The sequence below is a fragment of the Pleurodeles waltl genome, chromosome 10 (genome assembly GCF_031143425.1).
Source record: "Pleurodeles waltl isolate 20211129_DDA chromosome 10, aPleWal1.hap1.20221129, whole genome shotgun sequence".
Lineage (NCBI taxonomy): Eukaryota > Metazoa > Chordata > Amphibia > Caudata > Salamandridae > Pleurodeles > Pleurodeles waltl.
In genome coordinates this window covers 314000455-314017071 of record NC_090449.1, presented here as the reverse complement: position 1 = coordinate 314017071, position 16617 = coordinate 314000455, and positions in this window count along the sequence as shown.

The following is a 16617-nucleotide window of genomic DNA, read 5'->3' as shown; positions in this document are numbered from 1 at the left end:
AGGCCAGGGCGATTTCCGTAGGCTAGGCCCCTCCGTTAGGCATGGCCCTGTGCCCCCGCCCCCCACCTCTGTAGGTTGCCTAGTACAGCTAATCATGGCCCTGCGTCACCTATGTGTGGATTTGTCGTCCATAGGCTTGTAGGCCATGTCCCACGGATTGAGTAGTGTACCCCAAGTGCACGGCGTAGTGCAGGGGGCTTCTGTGTCTGTCCTCTCCGCCAACTGTGTCACCAATGCATGCACTCAACATGTCTTTATTTCTCCCCCCCCTTTTTTTGGTGGTCTTCCTGTTCATGTGTGCATTAGCATCATCAGGTGGAGGAGAAGTGGCATCGGAGCACGAGGGAGCTGCATCTCACATGGCCATGGAGGGCCATGCAACCGACTCAGAGTTCACCAGTGAGACGGAGGGCGAGGGGAGCTTCACATCGTGGGCACGTGGTGACACCAGCGACACAAACACGCCCTTGGAAGGGAGCTCCCTTGTGGTAGCGGCAACATCCGTGCCCACCGCAACAACAGGTACAGCCGCCACCCTGCGCACCAGCTCCGCCCTCCCAGCAGACCCTCAGCCTTCGCCCCGTGCCCGCTCACCCAGGAAGGTGGGCATCTCCTTCGCCCCAGGCCCTGCCCCAGTTACCCCTGCTGCCCTCAGTGAGGAGGTCATTGACCTCCTGCGGACGCTCATTGTTGGGCAGTCTACCCTTTTGAATGCCATCCAGGGTGTAGAAAGGGAGGTGCACCGGAGTAATGCATCCCTGGAGGGCATTCATTCGGGTCAGGCTGCCCATCAGCGATCGTTCAACGCTCTGGCCTCAGCACTGACGGCAGCCATTGTCCCTGTCTCCTGCCTCCCTCCTCCAACTTCCTCAACCCAGTACCACTCCCCTGTACCTCTGCCTATCCCAGACACACCTACAGACCAGCATGCACACACCTCAACACCCAAGGGAAGCTCATCCAGACATAAGCACCACACATCACACAAGCATTCACCCAAGCAACATCCACATGCAGACATGCCAACAGCCACGGCCTCCTCTGTGTCCCCCTCCTCCTCGTCTCCCTCCTCCCTCCTTGTGACGTCTCCACTCACACTTGCATGCACAACATCATCAGCCACTACGTCCATCACCAGCACACCCACCAGAACACTCCGCACACGTGCAGTCACCACCCCCACTACCATTTACACGTCCCCTGTGTCCTCTCCCAGTGTGTCTGTCACCCCCTCTTCCAAACCACACAAACGCAGGCAGCCACCCACCCAACAGCCATCCACCTCACGACAGCCTCCAGCACAAGCACCTGCACCCAAAGACACCAGACTTGACTCACCTGCAACCACATCCTCTTCCTCCACTCCCATACCCACTACACCTACCCTTCCCACTGCTCCTAAAAAGTTTTTCCTGTCCAAAATTAACCTCTTTCCATCACCTGACCCACCCCCTCCATCTCATAAGACTCCAACCAGCACCTCAGCCACCACAAAACCTTGACCTACAAGGACAATAGGCCAAGGATTTTAGAGTCCAACACCTTCAAGGCCAGCTACTTCGGCTAGCAGTAAAGATACAGCCAGCCCACCCCCTGGAAAGAAAACCAAAAAAGCCAGTGCCCGGCGCGAGAGGCCAGAGACAGCAGGCTCCAGGGGCACTAACCTGGCACCCTCAGGAAGTGGTGGGCCACCTGGCACACCGAAAAAGGGAGGAAAGGGCCACAGAGGAGCAGGGAAGGGTGGCAAGGGCAGCACGCCCGACAAGTCCGGCAGCAGACGAGCTGCCCAGGAGGGCCCCACCAGCCCCATTCCAGGGGTGAAGGAGGACACCCACGGGCCCGGGACGGCAGCACAGGAGGGCCCCGCAAGCGAGAAGACGGATGTGCACGAAGGGCACGGCAGCCACATGTTGGGTGGCAAGTGAGATCCATGTCATGGCCGGATCTGGTGCCCAGGAGACACATGTCAAGCACCGCTGAACAGGGCACCGCCGTCTCAAGAACCGCTGAACAGGGCCCTTCAAGACAAACACCGCTGAACAGGGCACCGCCGTCTCAAGAACCGCTGAACAGGGCCCTTCAAGTCAAGCACCGCTGAACAGGGCCCTTCAAGACAAGCACCACTGAACAGGGCACCGCCGTCTCAAGAACCGCTGAACAGGGCCCTTCAAGACAAGCACAGCTGAACAGGGCACCGCCGTCTCAAGAACCGCTGAACAAGGCCCTTCAAGACAAGCACCGCTGAACAGGGCACTGCCGTCTCAAGAACCGCTGAACAGGGCCCTTCAAGACAAGCACCGCTGAACAGGGCACCGCTGTCTCAAGAACCGCTGAACAGGGCCCTTCAAGACAAGCACCGCTGAACAGGGCACCGCCGTCTCAAGAACCGCTGAACAGGGCCCTTCAAGTCAAGCACCGCTGAACAGGGCCCTTCAAGACAAGCACCACTGAACAGGGCACCGCCGTCTCAAGAACCGCTGAACAGGGCCCTTCAAGTCAAGCACCACTGAACAGGGCCCTTCAAGACAAGCACCGCTGAACAGGGCACCGCCGTCTCAAGAACCGCTCAACAGGGCCCTTCAAGACAAGCACCGCTGAACAGGGCACCGCCGTCTCAAGAACCGCTGAACAGGGCCCTTCAAGACAAGCACCGCTGAACAGGGCACCGCTGTCTCAAGAAACGCTGAACAGGGCCCTTCAAGACAAGTACCGCTGAACAGGGCACCGCCGTCTCAAGAAACGCTGAACAGGGCCCTTCAAGTCAAGCACCGCTCCGCTGGGCCCTTCAAGTCAAGCACCGCTCCGCTGGGCCCTTCAAGTCAAGCCCCGCTCTGCTGGGCACCGCCGTCTCTGCACCGCTCCGCTGGGCCCTTCAAGTCAAGCACCGCTCTGCTGGGCCCTTCAGGTCAAGCACCGCTCCGCTGGGCCCTTCAAGTCAAGCCCCTCTCCGCTGGGCACCGCCGTCTCTGCACCGCTCTGCTGGGCCCTTCAAGTCAAGCACCGCTCCGCTGGGCCCTTCAGGTCAAGCACCGCTTCGCTGGGCCCTTCAAGTCAAGCACCGCTCCGCTGGGCCCTTCAAGTCAAGCACCGCTCCGCTGGGCCCTTCAGGTCAAGCACCACTCTGCTGGGCACCGCCGTCTCTGCACCGCTCCGCTCGGCCCTTCAAGTCAAGCACCGCTCCGCTGGGCCCTTCAGGTCAAGCACCGCTCCGCTGGGCACCGCCGTCTCTGCACCGCTCCGCTGGGCCCTTCAAGTCAAGCACCGCTCCGCTGGGCCCTTCAGGTCAAGCACCGCTCCGCTGGGCACCGCCATCTCTGCACCGCTGGCCCATTGGCAGAAGGGGCAGGGCAGGATCTGTGTCGGCCAGGGCTGCACGAAGCACTCTGGGCACCATGCCTCCTCCAGAACCAGTGGAGTCTGTAATCCACTTGATTGACTTTGGCTTTGCACTCCCCAGGATGGATCAGTGAGCAAGCCACCCACTGTAGAGACTTGAGAGACTGTGGCTTTGCACTCCCCAGGATGGTACAGTGGGCAACCCACCCACTGTAGAGACTTGTGAGACTGTGCCTTTGCACTCCCCAAGATGGCACACTGGGCAATCCACGCACTGTAGAGACTTGTGAGACTGTGGCTTTGCACTCCCCAAGATGGCACAGTGGGCAATCCACCCACTGTAGAGACTTGTGAGACTGTGGCTTTGCACTCCCCAGGATTGAACAGTGGGCATGGAGGCCCCTCGTGGATCTGGCATCGTGGACTCATCTGGCTGAGGTGCCCCCCCTTCCCTTCCCCCTGGGGTGCCTGTAGTTTTGATATCTGATGCTCCTGCAGTGTTCTCTCCAACGGTCTCTGGTCTCCTGTGTGGCCTTTGCCCATGTGTTTAGGCCCATTGGCCCACGAACAATGGCTGATACCCAATTTGCACAGGACAATTTACATTTGTATATATAGTTATGGATGTTGGATATATTTTTTAACTTAGCCGTTCAATATACTTCAAGATTCATGAACAATTTATTTTGTCTTTGCATTCTTCCGGAGGGTTTGGGGGTGTCACTCTGAGTTGTTGCTCTGCATTGATGTGTATGTAGTTGTGGGTGAGGGTGGGTGTGTCGCGTATGTGTGTGCCCGTAATTTTTTGCCTCCCCCCTCCCCTGTGTCGTAGGTGCAGTACTCACCGGTGTCTTCTGCGCCGGTGTTCGTGCTCCTGGTAGAGGAGCAGGAAGACAATAGCTGGTAGGATGTGTAGTTCGGGTTCCATGCTGTCCAGATTCCTCGTGGAGTGTGTAGAGGTGAGCGTTTTCCGTTCGTAATGTCTGTTTCCGCCGTGTTTTTATCGGCGGGGCTACCGCCCCGGAAAAGGTGGCGGATTGGTGGGTTGTGATAGGGTGGGTGGTACATTGTCTCCCGCCTGTCTGTTGGCGGTGAACGCCGCGCTGTTTGTTTGTCCCGCCGTGGCGGTCGGAGTGTTAAAGTGGTGGTCTCTGTTGGCGGTTTCCGCCAGGGTCAGAATTCCATTTTTTACACTGCCTGCCTGTTGGCGGGTTGGCCGCCGCTTTAACACCGACCGCCAGGGTTGGAATGACGCCCATAATGTGTTAACAGCCAAAGCAGGCAGACAAAATCTGACCTCTGGCAGATTCTTTGCTCTCTCCTTCCCCGACATGGCCCTACCTGCGCCATGCCCACCTAACACTATGTAAAATAAATCTTAGCCATACCTCTACCCCTAATTCTACAAAACCCTAACTAGGTTAACACCCAACAATACAGCAACAATAATAAAAGTAACAAATACAACACACAATTAACTCTATCGGCACACAACAGGGACAGCAAAGATGGCAACAAGACCAAAATACTACAAATTAAGCAAGACAAACCACAAAAAAACTCCTACAGTCAGCACAGACAAAGAGACTGTATGAGAAAGTGAAAGTAACTCCACACTTATTAGTTTGCAGCCTGTCAGAACCACTGCGTCATTTCCTGGGTGCATCCTGCCCTTTTGACAAATGGGTAGTTTTTTATGTTGCATTGGTACAGAAATAACCACTGCATAATGCATGCTAATGCACAATGCATTGTTTTTGATGCATTGGCATTGATGTGTGGCTTCTGTCTAATGCTCCAGGTGCAATGCACCGCACAAATGGGAAATACATGGGTTCTGACCAGGCTTATTGTGTGTGATACAGTGTAGTAAACTGTGCAAAGCATTTATACAAACATTGGGCTCACTTTCCTTGCTCCTTTTTCCTTACCTGACAGGCTTGATTACTTGGGATGTGTTGCATATCAAAGGTAAAAGTGCCCCTATGTGTGTCATTGAATTCATCATGCTGACATTATGAGTGACAATACAGTATATTAATGTGAAAAACACATTCATGTTGTGATGTGTAGAAACATTCAAAATCTTTTGTTGGTCTTACTGTTTGTAGTATGCGTCATACTATCTGTCTGCATTCCTGACATAGGATGTCTTACGGATGCAATGTACACCCAGGGAAGAACAGTCACAGGCTGCTTCAGCCAGTCTACAGTGCATGTGGAATCCAGCTCACGATTAACTGGACAGATATGAAAAGTATGGTATCAGATAAATATGACACCTGTGATGTTCGGGCAGACTACTAAAATAGCCAACGACCACTATGGAATTTTGTGGTACAGACACATCTGCTGTCTGGACTTTGTGTCTGGAACAATAGGTGTGGAACATGCACAATACACCTGGGAAAAAGTGTTAGCTAAATCTGTTTGCCTATAGTGTGATCATAACAAGTCCATCTTTAGTAGGCCAGACAAGTGTGATGACTGCATCACATTATTCTGAATCAGAGAGAGGTTCCTTGAGCTTTGAATGTGGCTAGCCATTCACATCAGATGGTCATATATGCATTTACTGACAGATGACACCGTATACACCTGCAACACATCAGTGAGTACTGCCTTGATAGGAGTGATATTACATGCAGTTAGACCTCGACATCTTATCTTTACTTTGATTTTCTTTGTTTCTTGTGTACAGCAGCACACATAGATGGAACACTAGGACTCACAGCATTATTTGGTTATCAGTAATACTCACCATCATGGTCACATCCATTCCTGCATTTAACAATTGCATCCTTGCCTTATGAAGCAAGCATGCCTGCATTGGGCCTAGGTAGCCAATCCAGGACCAGCACAAGTTAAGAGTCAACATTTTTAACTGTAATGTTAGATACTGTAAACATCTTACTAGGTGCTTGAAAACATTGCTGTGGCATAGGAAGACTGGCTGTACTGCACTGTGTGGCCATGCCCATTAAATGACCCTCTGTTGACACTCACAGAATATCATGTAAACTATACTGTGATCGAGATATGTAAGACAGCAATGTACATCATGAAGTGCATAATACACTTGTCTATATACTATAGTCATTGCAAAATGCTTGATACTACACTCACTTTGGAGTGGGCCAGAGGGGCCATAGCTCAACACATTGTAGCTGCACACCCAATCTATGTAAGATCAGACTGTTACACATTGCAGACTTTCTGCTATGTATGTCTTTCATAGGCACACATTCCGCACATGGGCGGTCATTTTGAACACGGCAGTCAGCTGTGGTGAACAGAAGACCGCCGTTTGCTGTGAATAGAAACCCGCCACATAATGAACCAAAATCCCGTACCTGCCAAAAATCACCAGTCCACCAGTCACCGCCAGGACCCTGTCGGCGGAAATGCTGGACCTTCCACCTCGCCAACACCGAGCACACCCACATCCCGCGCTCCGAATAAGGATGCACAAATCACTTTGGCGGTCAGTGGAAGTCAAACGACCATTGGCAGTTCCGACCCCCACTGGCAGCAAGTGACCCAAACAGCAAGAAGAGCACACATTGGATAAGATAGAACCCCACACACCTGACACACATCCACAACACCATAAAACACTCACACAGCATTCACACAGCCAACATACACATGCACTCACAGAAACATCTACTTCCCCTAGTGTGCCCACCTCTTCCGTTACCCTGTCTGTCCCCTCTACATGCACACCCCCAGGCACTGCACCTTCAGTCACTGTTGCTAAGCCTATTCCTACACTCACCACAATAGCAGACATCCATACATGCACCCCACACACCACACCTGCACTCACCACAACTACTGTAGTTGACACAGGCAGCACACTCACCAGGCTTGCAGACACCTACACAACATACATCCACACTGGCAGCCTGTCTTCTCCTACTGTGTCCACCCCCCTCCTCCAAAAACAAACAAACGCACCAAGATACCCACCCATCACACATCCACCACACCTCAGCATACTGTCCAGTCACCTGCACCCACAACACACACCCCTACACCACTTATGTCCACACCCTCAGCCTCCACTCCCATGCCCTCCTCCAGGCCCAACCCAATTGCTCCGAAAAAACTTTTCCTCTCCCGTGCTGACCTCTTCCAACCCACTGGCCCACCCAGTCTTGTCCCTAAGTGTGCGCACCTCCTTGCCCTTTCCACTCCTTCCACTTCACAGCCCGTCCCTGTCCGCCCTTCACATTCCCGTGCCCCTTACCCAGAGAGGAAGAAGCCCCATGCAGAGCCAAGTCCATCTGGCTCCACCCGGTCGAAGCACACACCCCCACCTTCCAAGGCCAAACCCCCTACACCTTCTGAACGCAAGTCCAAGCCCCACCCCCATCGCAAATCCCCACCCCCACCACCCCCTGCCCCTGTTCCCTGAGGGTGCCTGGATGCCCCATTGTTGCCCCATTAGGTGGAGTGCCGTGCACTTTTGGGAGTCAGGTTAGGGCCATTGTAGCCCAAACATGTCTTGCACTGTGGACTGGCCATTGGCCCTGTTGTGAATAGTTTGCTCTGTGAGCTGCAATAAATATTTATGTATGGTCTGTGTTTTAGCGGCACACTCTTGAACCCTAATCTCTCGTTTCATTGTTTGTGGGTGTGGGGCATTTGTATGTACTATGGTCAGGTTGGATTTGTCTTGTGTCGGGTAAGTAGCTCTTGCTGGTGGGTGTATGGGTTGTGCTGCTGGGAAGGGTTGTGGGAGCGTTGCAGGGTGGGTGGAGTGGGTAGGTATGTAACTGTGCCCTTTCCTCCCTTGTGTCGTAGGTTGCAGTACTTACCGTCATCGTCTTTGTCGCTGGTCTCGGTCGTGGAGGTATATGGCAAGGAGCAGGGCTGGCATGATCTGCAGCTCTCTATCCATGTCTGTTTTGGCGCATTGTGTGGACCTCCGGTGAGTGTTTCCTTATATTAGGTTTGTTTCCACCTGGCTTTGCTTGGCAGTGCTTCCTGCCTCGGAGCTGATGGCGGTCTAGTGGTTCATTATTTGATGGGCGGGTTGGGCCTTTCTGTCGGCCTGTGGGCGGACTGTGCTGTCGTCGGCGTCACTCCTCTATTAGCGGTGGGTGGTTTTCAGGATGCCTGTGTTTCAGTTGGTTCATTTTTTGGCGGTCGGACCGCTCCTCTGTTGGCAGTTTTTACAGCCACTGCCGGCGGCACAGTTTGGACTGCTTTCCCTGACACAGCCACATGTTAGGGCACACACTCAACTTACATGGCACCTTTTGGTGGATAGGATATGTGTGATCTGCTCAACTATGCAATTGTACACTCAGATCAGAGGTGCACCACTCTTGCCATGCTAAGGTAAGCTCACATTCAAGTCTCTCCATCTGACCATGTGCAATGAGTTGTGTGTATTCACATTCATTTTTGTGTGACCTTTCATCCAAGGGAAATCACACTCTTGACATCTCCATACTCTTCAGGTGTTCAGATGTTTGCATATAACCTTCCAAATTCATAGTGCGCTGTCCATTTATGCACTGTTCAATGCCATTTGATTATGTTGTAATTGTACAACCCTTTGGTCCTCCTTGCATTGCTAAGCAATGCATGGCAAATGTGTCTTCTTTCTACTGTAACATGATGAGGTACATGTGACATTGTAGGCAGTAACTAGTTCATATTTGCTTTATTTTGAGGGTAAGCAACATGTGCATGTATGCATTCTTTCCAACTATCTGCTTTTACATGTCTGTAAAACATCTACATCCCTACTGTCCTACATGTCTGTAGGACAGTAGGCCTTTGTCCAAGACAACTGTCCCTCATGATCTCTGATGTTATCTCCTACAACATGAGTTACAGCAAAACACCATTAATCTTCATGGGAACACATTGGTGAAACACACTTCAATGTGAGGTTATTCTTCGGTATAGGAGTTTGTGGTTTGTATTTGTAACTTCACTGATTACCATCTGTCGTACACCAAGCTGTTGCACAACACAGCATGAGTGCTAGCTGTGCAGCTCTTCACTGCTTAAGTGCAAGGGGAGAGTAATGATTAATTGGGATTTTGTAATGTGGTGTGGCAGGCCTGTTCTTTTCATGCAGCACACCACTTCACATAGAAGTTCTGTAAATGCAAATTATAGATTTGAGGCATAGCACAATGTTTGTCAACAGGTCTGATGACATGATAGTTACACTTTAAGGCCAACTTCTAGTTCACGAGATAAGGGTGACTTGATGTTTACAGGGACTGTGACATACACGCAAACACAAATAGTAGATACAAACTTTTATTTCCATGGTGAACCTTCCTATCATGTTTAAACATTCAGTCCATCAAATTACATGCAAGTTAAGAGAAGACATTTTGTACAGTGTGGGTGTATCGCCTATTCCTTGAAACTGTATTTTAGATCTCTCCTCCATTTTTATCCTCTTCCTCCATTGGGTCCTGCTCATCATAGTCCATGTCCCACAGGACATTTGTCCATACTCAGATGTTGTTGAGAATGGCATATACTAGTATGATCTTATAAACCATAGAAGGAGAGTAGAGCAATCTACTCTCTGACATGTCCAGGCAACTCAACCTGGACTTCAGCACACTTAAGCTTCTCTCCACGATGTTGCAGATCTTGACCAGTGCCTGGTTGGACTTTTGTTCCGGAGCAGTCTGTGGGTGTGCTATTGGGGTCATGACCTATGGTTGGATACATTATCCTTAGTCAGCTGAAAGTTGAACAGAAATTACAACAGTCAACGCTTATGCTCTCTGGTACAGCTACGTTCTTGTCCATGTGTGCCATGTGTACTGAATGATTCTTACACATTTCTTATGGTATTTCGGTATATGTGTTACTTATACAGTTGCGCATAGGTTTACACATGTCTGTTCCAGTTCTCTGTTTAATAGCAAATGATATGCATGGTCTGATACATTGTATACTTCTACATCAAGATGTTCATGTGTATACAGTAGCCTACTGTGATATGTTTTTTTAAATGGTCCTGCTCACTCTATGTTCTACATACTCATTATATGTGTGCGTAGAACATTATATGTGAGAAGGGACAGATTGTTGGTCAGAAATGTGGCTAGTTGTTCCTCCTGTTGTAGGCTGTAACATTGCCAACATATTTAACACTGACACATACATTTGTCCATGTTCAACCACAGATTCTGTTGGTGGCCAAGATGACATTGGCACGGCCGTTTCATAGTTCACTAACTTTGCCATGTGATTTTGATGCATCAAATAGGTGCAGTTCAAACATGTCACACGCATTGTAATGTTATTTATTGTCAGCATTCAACTATTGCTTTTTGGCAGGGAATTTCTCATGGTGCACTTTGATACACACATATGTAGTGCAACGTGGGCCATCTTTATGTGGGACACACTGATGTTATAAGGAGCTGTGTACTCCACATTTATAAGCATTACATTGTTTTTTTCATGTGTGTGTATGACTCTGACTTGTAGGGGACTGTGTAGTTCTGTGCCTTGATTTTGGCCACATTACTGTGCCAAATGTATTTTGAGATTGGTGTCCTAAGTAGGCTGTAGTGCTTTGTCTAGGTTGTAATTTAATCTAAGGCAGTGACTTATGTATAACATGTTTGGCAGCATTGTGTTTGACTTAGCAAGTTTCACATTGCTAGATATATATGCTTTACATTTGGCCTACTTACTCCACGGAACAGGTGAGTCTTCGCATTGGTTGTAACAGTCAATGCAGCCATCAAGCTATGTGTGTGTGTGTGTACATACTCTGCCAGTATTGCTGAGATATATGCGTTTTTGTACTGTTGGTATCACAACGTTATCCATTATTGACCTTTACCCATCACTGGGGCCTACACCGACATGGCATGCAAATTATGACCTTTCACATACTTCTTCCTGTGTTGTTCCTTACACTTTGGGCAACATACAGGTTTACAGTAAAGTGTAACACACTTGCTCATTTCCACAGTACTTGTTCTCACACCACTGACCATGTGGAACTTTGACTGATAGCAGGAGCTTGTACACCATTGAGGGAACACTCATCTCAGATTTTTATCTTGTGTTGCCTTTGTACTGCCCTGTCTGTTATACCACATGATTTAATTCAGGATTATTTATCCTGTGCCTTTGATGTGGTTCCATCGTTCCAGATAGACTGAAATGCCACATTGCTACTCACTGACATTCTGTCGCTATTGCCATTGACTGATTAGTAAGTGCATGTCAAATTGGCACATTGTCTCTGCAAATGACACAAGAGCCCAGATTTTTGTCAAAGTAGCACTGTGCAAGTAATTTGCCTGCACTGCACTGTGCTGCAGAGACAGTAGTAGTGCACAATATTTAGGCCATAAAAGCACATCCCTGACCTTTCCCCTACACTGACACATAATGTTCTACCTAGCACAAACACATACACACTTGCACCTGGGTACTTGGGTGCCTGCATTGCATGCAGGATAGTCTTTGGGCGGGCAAGGTACCATCCTGCACATGATGTACCCTCAGAGCTATGATGGTCTATGTACGTTTGCCACTGCCTCAGCACGCTTAGGAAGTGGGAGTGAGTCGGCTGACTTCAGTTCAGTTTCCTTGTTACACATCCCATGAGGAACCAAAATGAGTTGTTACATTCAAAAGTTTACCTAGTGTGGGACCAATGACATGCCTCGTGAACCATGGGAGTTTTGCATGTAGTCACCCCACAACATCATGGAACCCCTCCCTTGCACACAGTGATGCTACACTGCATTTTGCCAGCATTGCGTTGCTCTGTACTTTTATGCCAATCAAAGGAACAGGAAGTGGCTTTGCGAGTCTTAATATGTGTGATTTGGGGATTTGCATTACACATGTACCATGATGCATGTATAAGGCACACTCATCAGACACATAGCCCTATCTTCGTCAGCAGACATAGCAATGGCTATTTTGTCATACATTTGTTACTGTTACTATGTCTGTAATGTACTTCAGTATTGCCTACCAACAAGTAATCCATTCCCATAATGGCCATTATGGAAGTCAGTCATTGATGATGGAGTGTCTGGAGATGTACTCCCTGGGGATTTTGCCAGCACAATTGTAAAAATCCCCCATGGTCCACGATGGCCTGGACAGTGATAGAGTATGTGTGCTTCTGTTTCCTGTTCAGATGGGATGTTGCTGCAGTGGGAACCAGTTGCACATGTGTGCAGCCCATAGCCCCCAAGACATGTGGAAACACATCAATGGCATAGAAGTTTTGCATGGTGTCCAGCTATTGTTGTTGTGTCTTGAGGAAAAGGAGGTACTTGGGTGTGAGGCTGATGATTGCACCCAGGACAGAGGGTATGAATGCAGAGAAAGATGACTGGGATATACCTGCCAGTCTGCCTGTTGTGGTCTGAGATGGACCAGATGCCAGATGCCAGCATGTAGAGGACTGCCATCACCTAGACCTGTGGAGGGATGTTGGTGGGCCTGTCAGTTGGTGGGCCTGTCAGTTGGTGGCTGCAGCTTTGGCACAATCCTGTTGAGCAAGCTTATGATAGACTTCCTCCTGAGTCTATAATATGTGATGAACTCATTCTTTGAGATCTACCATAGACGAGGACACTGCAACGGATAACGTTACACCAGAAAATACTGCTCACTACTGCTCTGTGGATCTGTTTGTCCACCAGCACTCGATTTGACATCAGATGATGTTGACTCATTTTTGAGGTCCTTGGTTGGTGACTTCGATGACACTCTTCAAGATCATGCATACAACAAATAAATTGATGAATTGACTTGCCATTCCCAATTCAAAATTAAGCATTTACATTAACTTGCTTTGGCATGCTGTGCTTGTCATGGTTGACATTAACATCTCTGTATGTGTTTTAGCAAATGTTTTTAAAATATCTTTTTAACACATTTTAAAGATGTTTTAGCTTGTTTTTAGGCTTTTAGCTTTTAGTTCAGAGCAATTTTAGAGTTTGGGTTCCTGTACCTTCGTCATACCTGTTACGGCAATGGGGAGGGTGTAGTGTATCCTAGTTCGTTTTAATGGGATAACAGGAGTTGGCTTAGCCTCTGGTTTGCAGACTTGTGCCCCCGTCACCTAGTGACTTTTAACCTACTTAGCTTGCTCTGTCTTAGCCCATTTAATTATTTAATTCTTCTAAGATGGCTACCTTGTTTATAGTTAGGCCACTTGTTATGAGTTACATTATCAGTGTCACTGCGCTAAGGCGTCAAGATTAAGCACTGAAGACAAACAAACAGTAGGTGTTCACACTTAGGGATTTTCCCTCTCTATACTTTCGAGGGATTGTTTATACTAATTGCCGTCCCAAGCTGTCTGTTATCTATTGTTTGGGAATACACTTACGTCAGGGGTCCTTGTAGATCTGTATAAATACATCGTACTTTAGACAGATAATCAGAGGGATTCCGACCAGAGGGCATCGCCACCATCGCTGATATCGATGCTGCAGTTGTCTTGATGTGACCCAGTCTTCGTGTCCCTGCGGAGTCTGAGATAGAGACCTCATTCCAAGGTAAAGAGGGTTGGGGGCTCCTCTCATGGACATGGCATTGGCAGATTAGGTTTAGAAAACCCAGCTCTCCTTTAGGTAGGAGGTTAGGCCTTTCACATTAGGGTATTAGGGCATATTACATCTCGTATGACTTTTCTATGCATTGCAAGATGGTGGGGGTCCTTATAATAATGACTCTCGTCTTCACAATTCTGTTCCTTGCATTATTCATTATCCTAATCATTGCAGCCCATGCAACTTATTGCAAATTGCAGTTATGTTAAATAAAAACTATTGAAACTTTACTGCATCTTTGTCATTGCCTGTGTTTGTATGAGACATGATATATCTGTGAGAAAGGGGTAATCTCCGTTTAACCACGGCACTCCCTGAGATGTCTTATTCTCAAGTCCATGCGTAAAGGCTGCCACAAATCACCTTTTACTATTGTCTTTCTGGTGAGGTGCTGCTAGTGAGCCGGTAAGGTTGGGTCAACAGTTACGACTTGTTGTAGGAAAGGCGTAGTCGCCTACAAGCAAAAGTACTGTCATCCTTCAACCAGCAGTCTTGCCCAGAGCAAGAGTCCAAACTATGACAAGGTCAATGAGGGAAATCTGCTGGCGGTAGACACACTTCCTTCTTCTGCGCTGCATTCAAGGTGGTAGAGATTGTGGTCTCATCGCAACTCCCGGCTGAAGTATGAGCAACGTCATGGTGTAGTTGAGCTTGCCGAACTGTTTTGTGTGAGTTGTCTTTATGTACCATAGCCACTGCATCATTTCTAACACTTGGGTTGCTGATGCACAGGAAATTTGATGCATTTCAGGCTCTATGCACCACTTGCCGATGATGTGTCACTTTTTCAGAAAACCTTAAATATCACTGCGTTAGAATTTATGAGGAAACACCTACCTCGCACATTTTAAGATCTGCATGGCGCAGCTGGTTCTGGCGCAGGTATTTTCCGATGCAGGCATCGACAACCTGACGCATTGGGCTAATGCGTTGCCTTGTAAATATGGAGTACTGACTGCGCTCTATTGAAATACTGACTAGTTAATCCAGTCTTATAGCTGACCCAACACTAGCCTAGCTAACAACTTTGCCTCAAAAGGCAAGAGTATGAATGACATATTTAAGACCCCTTCCAAAAGGTACGCCAAGAGCGTGCTATCATTTTCAAGGATATCCTTATGCAATGGAAGGAAAAGAGTGACATAGAAATTAAGGTTTGACTTTAATATGTCTATTGGTTTGTATTTGGCTTTGAAGTGCTAGAAAATTTGTAGGACTGCATTTCCCCACAATATCACTATTGAGTAATGGTCAAACCTGTGTCAACATATTTCCTAGAAATTATTAATAGCTCATAAATAGTCAATGGATCTTCATGCTAAAGGAAGACCGTGGGGGTGATTTACTGACATTTTGTGATGGGTTTTGTGTTGTAAATGTGATGCAAACCACCACAAGAGTTTGTTTAATTACCTACTTGCACCATGGGTGTGTTTCAAGAGTGGTATATGGGCTTTCCAATGCAAACACCCATATTTTTTTGTCAAAAAACCTTATCTATCCAAAATGAGATAAAGAGTTTTGCATAAAACAATAACACCTTCTGAAACTTGTCATTCCAAGGAAAAATGTTTGAATTTCTCTTTTCTTTTCAGACTTTGTATGTGTGCTGCACTATGTAGGACACATACAAAGTAGGAAAAGTGTTTTACGATGTCTAGGCATAGTATTTTGTTCTGGAAGGTTACCTTTCCAGTACAAAATCTATCCTAAACTCACATATTCACCCTTGCTGTTAGACCTGGCATCCTTGGTGTGGCCTTCCTTGTCTTGTTTGCCTCTGCTTTCCATGTTTTGACTGTGTGCTGGACTCTGTTTTTGCTGTTTTTAGTACTCTGGGCACTTTACCACTGCTGGCCAGTGCTAAGGTGCAAGTGCTCTGTATGTAAATTATATGTGTAATTGGCTTTTCCATGATTGGCATATTTAATTTACTAGTAAGTCACTAGTAAAGTCCACTGGAGGTGCCCAGGGCTTGTAAATCAAATACTACTAGTGGGCCTGCAGCACTGATTGTGCCACCCACATGATTAGCTTGTAAACATGGCTCAGACCTGCCACTGCAGTGTATGTGTGCAGTTTTTAACTGCCAGTTCGACCTGGCAAGTGACCCACTTGCCAGGCCCAAACCTTCCTTTTTTCTACATGTAAGGCACCCCTAAGGTAGGCCCTAGGTAGCCCCATGGGCAGGGAGCAGTCTTTGTTAAAGGTGTGATGTGTTTTACATGTCATAACCGTGAAATATTGCCACATTTGTTTTTCACTGTTTAAAGGCCTATCTATCTCAAAGATTAACAAGGGGGATGGTTTTAAATATCTTTTAATTTCATTTTTACTTTGGGAGCAGATAGAAATATGGAGTTTGGGGTCCATGAACTCACAATTTAAAAATACATCCTTTGGTAAAGTTGTTTTTTAAATTGTCTGTTTGAAAATGCCACTTTTAGAAAGTGGGCATTTTCTTCCTTAAAACATTCTGTGACTCTGCCTACTTATGTATTCCATGTCTGGGTCAGACTGACAGTTGGCCTGTTTGTGAATCCCCTCTAGGCAGTGACACAAAGGGAGCTGGACTGTAGCCTGCATATCCTAATGGGCCATATGGGCTGGAGTGGAGGGAGGAGTGGCCACGTACACCTGAATGGGCTGTGTCTGCCCTTGAAGTCTCCAATCCCCTGGTGTGAGTCTGGTG